Consider the following 5,000-nt stretch of genomic DNA (forward strand, 5'->3'; position numbering starts at 1 on the left):
TGAGAGTGAAACTCTCACTCGAAAGATCGTGCTGTGCTTACACAGAAGAGTCCTTAGTCTCTACCGCCTTGCCTCTAGATCTTGTCCTGTACTTTCCACCCTTCTCTCTCATCATGCACCGTTCTTTCTCCTCACAAGTTTCTTTTAAATGTACATATATGTTTGAAATTGCAAAACGAAACCCGTCAAAACGTACCAGTTTCTCTGCGTTGGCCTAAAGGATGAAGCCGCTTTTACTCCTAGGATCTTGCTTGAATAGCTCAAGTGCGCCGCAGCCTCCTTTAGTAATTGTATTATACTGCTATTTTAAGATTGTTTTCCACACCAGAAAAGAGTAAACAATAAAAGCGGGCGCTGCACCGTAGTCGGCAGGATTTGAACCTGCGCGGGGAAACCCCAATGGATTTCTAGCCCATCGCCTTAACCACTCGGCCACGACTACTCCTGAGCAAACCTGTTTCTACTATAAACTTAACACTTTAGCCACACACAATGTCTCCTCCGCCCCTTACTTTATGCCGCTCTGCACCGTTCCCTTTTGGCCCTCCCATGACCCTTGAAAATGCATTCAAAAGTCAGAATCTCTATGGTCTGGCCCAAGTTCCCTAAATGCCATTTCCCCTCCCTGCCAAGCTCAGACTAAGTGCCAGGGACAGATCTGTGCTAATAAACCTAGCAAGCGGCCAGGCAGCAGAGCCTCACCTTCACTAGGTTGCACTGGCTTCTGCCAGCTCCAAATTGAAACTGTTAACAGTGTCCTGTTTGGAAGCATGCCTGGGCAGGGGCTGTCTCTATGCAAATCGAGTTGCAGAGGCCTCCTGGGAGCCAATTTCGGCAGGCCATTTTGACAGGCTCCAGAGGAATAAATGGCCGCACGAGTGGTCCGGTAGTTAGTCTAAGCCATATGGCAAAGATTTGGGTGGTGGGCCTTCTGGGCATGTGGCCCTAAGCCTCAGAGGACCGCAGAATGGGTCCCTTCTGCCCAAATAGAGAGGTCTTGGCCGATCGGGGCCGAGAGGACAGGGGCCTCACCACCCTCTGACGGTCCTCCTGGGCGCCCTTCCTCTGCTCTCTGCTGTTGTGGCAGAAAGCTGTGCCTTCAGTCCCCTGGCTTGCACAGGGCAGCAAAAGACTGTACTTTCACTGGGTCGCAGGTAGGGGGCCTCTCCTGAATGCATCTGCCAAGGAAGGTCTAGAAGTGACACGAGAACCCTTGTGCTGACACACAAAAAAGGCTCGGCAGATAGCTTGCGTGCCAGTTGCTCCATCCTCTGTATCCACATGGACCCCTCCCAATATCTGCTGTAAAGATGCAGGCAAGGAAAAGCGCAGGATGGGCTTCTTACAGACGGAGGCGATGCCAGGCGTCGATGGCTCTAGCAGCAACTAGTGTCAGGGTGGAAATATAATCGTGGCCCCCACCCCTAACAGTCAGAGAGTCCTGGATGGGAGTCTTCCCAATGTCTGCTTTATCGTCCATCCTATAATCAACATGCATGTTTACATCTTGTTTTGGGGACATTTCCGAGCAAATTGCAAAATTGCAGCTCAGTTCAAACCGAGGCGTAGTCGGCAGGGTTCGAACCTGCGCGGGGAGACCCCAATGGATTTCGAGTCCATCGCCTTAACCACTCGGCCACGACTACCCATGAGAGTGAAACTCTCACTCGAAAGATCGTGCTGTGCTTACACAGAAGAGTCCTTAGTCTCTACCGCCTTGCCTCTAGATCTTGTCCTGTACTTTCCACCCTTCTCTCTCATCATGCACCGTTCTTTCTCCTCACAAGTTTCTTTTAAATGTACATATATGTTTGAAATTGCAAAACGAAACCCGTCAAAACGTACCAGTTTCTCTGCGTTGGCCTAAAGGATGAAGCCGCTTTTACTCCTAGGATCTTGCTTGAATAGCTCAAGTGCGCCGCAGCCTCCTTTAGTAATTGTATTATACTGCTATTTTAAGATTGTTTTCCACACCAGAAAAGAGTAAACAATAAAAGCGGGCTCTGCACCGTAGTCGGCAGGATTTGAACCTGCGCGGGGAAACCCCAATGGATTTGTAGTCCATCGCCTTAACCACTCGGCCACGACTACTCCTGAGCAAACCTGTTTCTACTATAAACTTAACACTTTAGCCACACACAATGTCTCCTCCGCCCCTTACTTTATGCCGCTCTGCACCGTTCCCTTTTGGCCCTCCCATGACCCTTGAAAATGCATTCAAAAGTCAGAATCTCTATGGTCTGGCCCAAGTTCCCTAAATGCCATTTCCCCTCCCTGCCAAGCTCAGACTAAGTGCCAGGGACAGATCTGTGCTAATAAACCTAGCAAGCGGCCAGGCAGCAGAGCCTCACCTTCACTAGGTTGCACTGGCTTCTGCCAGCTCCAAATTGAAACTGTTAACAGTGTCCTGTTTGGAAGCATGCCTGGGCAGGGGCTGTCTCTATGCAAATCGAGTTGCAGAGGCCTCCTGGGAGCCAATTTCGGCAGGCCATTTTGACAGGCTCCAGAGGAATAAATGGCCGCACGAGTGGTCCGGTAGTTAGTCTAAGCCATATGGCAAAGATTTGGGTGGTGGGCCTTCTGGGCATGTGGCCCTAAGCCTCAGAGGACCGCAGAATGGGTCCCTTCTGCCCAAATAGAGAGGTCTTGGCCGATCGGGGCCGAGAGGACAGGGGCCTCACCACCCTCTGACGGTCCTCCTGGGCGCCCTTCCTCTGCTCTCTGCTGTTGTGGCAGAAAGCTGTGCCTTCAGTCCCCTAGCTTGCACAGGGCAGCAAAAGACTGTACTTTCACTGTGTCGCAGGTAGGGGGCCTCTCCTGAATGCATCTGCCAAGGAAGGTCTAGAAGTGACACGAGAACCCTTGTGCTGACACACAAAAAAGGCTCGGCAGATAGCTTGCGTGCCAGTTGCTCCATCCTCTGTATCCACATGGACCCCTCCCAATATCTGCTGTAAAGATGCAGGCAAGGAAAAGCGCAGGATGGGCTTCTTACAGACGGAGGCAATGCCAGGCGTCGATGGCTCTAGCGGCAACTAGTGTCAGGGTGGAAATATAATCGTGGCCCCCACCCCTAACAGTCAGAGAGTCCTGGATGGGAGTCTTCCCAATGTCTGCTTTATCGTCCATCCTATAATCAACATGCATGTTTACATCTTGTTTTGGGGACATTTCCGAGCAAATTGCAAAATTGCAGCTCAGTTCAAACCGAGGCGTAGTCAGCAGGGTTCGAACCTGCGCGGGGAGACCCCAATGGATTTCGAGTCCATCGCCTTAACCACTCGGCCACGACTACCCATGAGAGTGAAACTCTCACTCGAAAGATCGTGCTGTGCTTACACAGAAGAGTCCTTAGTCTCTACCGCCTTGCCTCTAGATCTTGTCCTGTACTTTCCACCCTTCTCTCTCATCATGCACCGTTCTTTCTCCTCACAAGTTTCTTTTAAATGTACATATATGTTTGAAATTGCAAAACGAAACCCGTCAAAACGTACCAGTTTCTCTGCGTTGGCCTAAAGGATGAAGCCGCTTTTACTCCTAGGATCTTGCTTGAATAGCTCAAGTGCGCCGCAGCCTCCTTTAGTAATTGTATTATACTGCTATTTTAAGATTGTTTTCCACACCAGAAAAGAGTAAACAATAAAAGCGGGCGCTGCACCGTAGTCGGCAGGATTTGAACCTGCGCGGGGAAACCCCAATGGATTTCTAGTCCATCGCCTTAACCACTCGGCCACGACTACTCCTGAGCAAACCTGTTTCTACTATAAACTTAACACTTTAGCCACACACAATGTCTCCTCCGCCCCTTACTTTATGCCGCTCTGCACCGTTCCCTTTTGGCCCTCCCATGACCCTTGAAAATGCATTCAAAAGTCAGAATCTCTATGGTCTGGCCCAAGTTCCCTAAATGCCATTTCCCCTCCCTGCCAAGCTCAGACTAAGTGCCAGGGACAGATCTGTGCTAATAAACCTAGCAAGCGGCCAGGCAGCAGAGCCTCACCTTCACTAGGTTGCACTGGCTTCTGCCAGCTCCAAATTGAAACTGTTAACAGTGTCCTGTTTGGAAGCATGCCTGGGCAGGGGCTGTCTCTATGCAAATCGAGTTGCAGAGGCCTCCTGGGAGCCAATTTCGGCAGGCCATTTTGACAGGCTCCAGAGGAATAAATGGCCGCACGAGTGGTCCGGTAGTTAGTCTAAGCCATATGGCAAAGATTTGGGTGGTGGGCCTTCTGGGCATGTGGCCCTAAGCCTCAGAGGACCGCAGAATGGGTCCCTTCTGCCCAAATAGAGAGGTCTTGGCCGATCGGGGCCGAGAGGACAGGGGCCTCACCACCCTCTGACGGTCCTCCTGGGCGCCCTTCCTCTGCTCTCTGCTGTTGTGGCAGAAAGCTGTGCCTTCAGTCCCCTGGCTTGCACAGGGCAGCAAAAGACTGTACTTTCACTGGGTCGCAGGTAGGGGGCCTCTCCTGAATGCATCTGCCAAGGAAGGTCTAGAAGTGACACGAGAACCCTTGTGCTGACACACAAAAAAGGCTCGGCAGATAGCTTGCGTGCCAGTTGCTCCATCCTCTGTATCCACATGGACCCCTCCCAATATCTGCTGTAAAGATGCAGGCAAGGAAAAGCGCAGGATGGGCTTCTTACAGACGGAGGCGATGCCAGGCGTCGATGGCTCTAGCAGCAACTAGTGTCAGGGTGGAAATATAATCGTGGCCCCCACCCCTAACAGTCAGAGAGTCCTGGATGGGAGTCTTCCCAATGTCTGCTTTATCGTCCATCCTATAATCAACATGCATGTTTACATCTTGTTTTGGGGACATTTCCGAGCAAATTGCAAAATTGCAGCTCAGTTCAAACCGAGGCGTAGTCGGCAGGGTTCGAACCTGCGCGGGGAGACCCCAATGGATTTCGAGTCCATCGCCTTAACCACTCGGCCACGACTACCCATGAGAGTGAAACTCTCACTCGAAAGATCGTGCTGTGCTTACACAGAAGAGTCC

General features: G+C 51.3%; 5 non-coding genes across 5 annotated transcripts; all 5 read right to left on the reverse strand.

Annotated features, from left to right (window-relative positions):
• Positions 1-1,564: 1,564 nt before the first annotated feature.
• TRNAS-CGA (transfer RNA serine (anticodon CGA)) lies at positions 1,565-1,646 on the reverse strand. The gene has a single exon. It is a non-coding gene; the product is annotated as a tRNA-Ser (tRNA).
• Positions 1,647-2,009: 363 nt separating this feature from the next.
• TRNAC-ACA (transfer RNA cysteine (anticodon ACA)) lies at positions 2,010-2,091 on the reverse strand. The gene has a single exon. It is a non-coding gene; the product is annotated as a tRNA-Cys (tRNA).
• A 1,122-nt stretch (positions 2,092-3,213) lies between these two features.
• On the reverse strand, positions 3,214-3,295 carry TRNAS-CGA (transfer RNA serine (anticodon CGA)). Its single transcript has one exon. It is a non-coding gene; the product is annotated as a tRNA-Ser (tRNA).
• A 363-nt stretch (positions 3,296-3,658) lies between these two features.
• Positions 3,659-3,740, reverse strand: TRNAS-AGA (transfer RNA serine (anticodon AGA)). The gene has a single exon. It is a non-coding gene; the product is annotated as a tRNA-Ser (tRNA).
• A 1,122-nt stretch (positions 3,741-4,862) lies between these two features.
• TRNAS-CGA (transfer RNA serine (anticodon CGA)) lies at positions 4,863-4,944 on the reverse strand. The gene has a single exon. It is a non-coding gene; the product is annotated as a tRNA-Ser (tRNA).
• Positions 4,945-5,000: the final 56 nt, after the last annotated feature.

This window comes from Ambystoma mexicanum, chromosome 3q (genome assembly GCF_040938575.1).
Source record: "Ambystoma mexicanum isolate Mex_15411 chromosome 3q, UKY_AmexF1_1, whole genome shotgun sequence".
NCBI classification, from domain to species: domain Eukaryota; kingdom Metazoa; phylum Chordata; class Amphibia; order Caudata; family Ambystomatidae; genus Ambystoma; species Ambystoma mexicanum.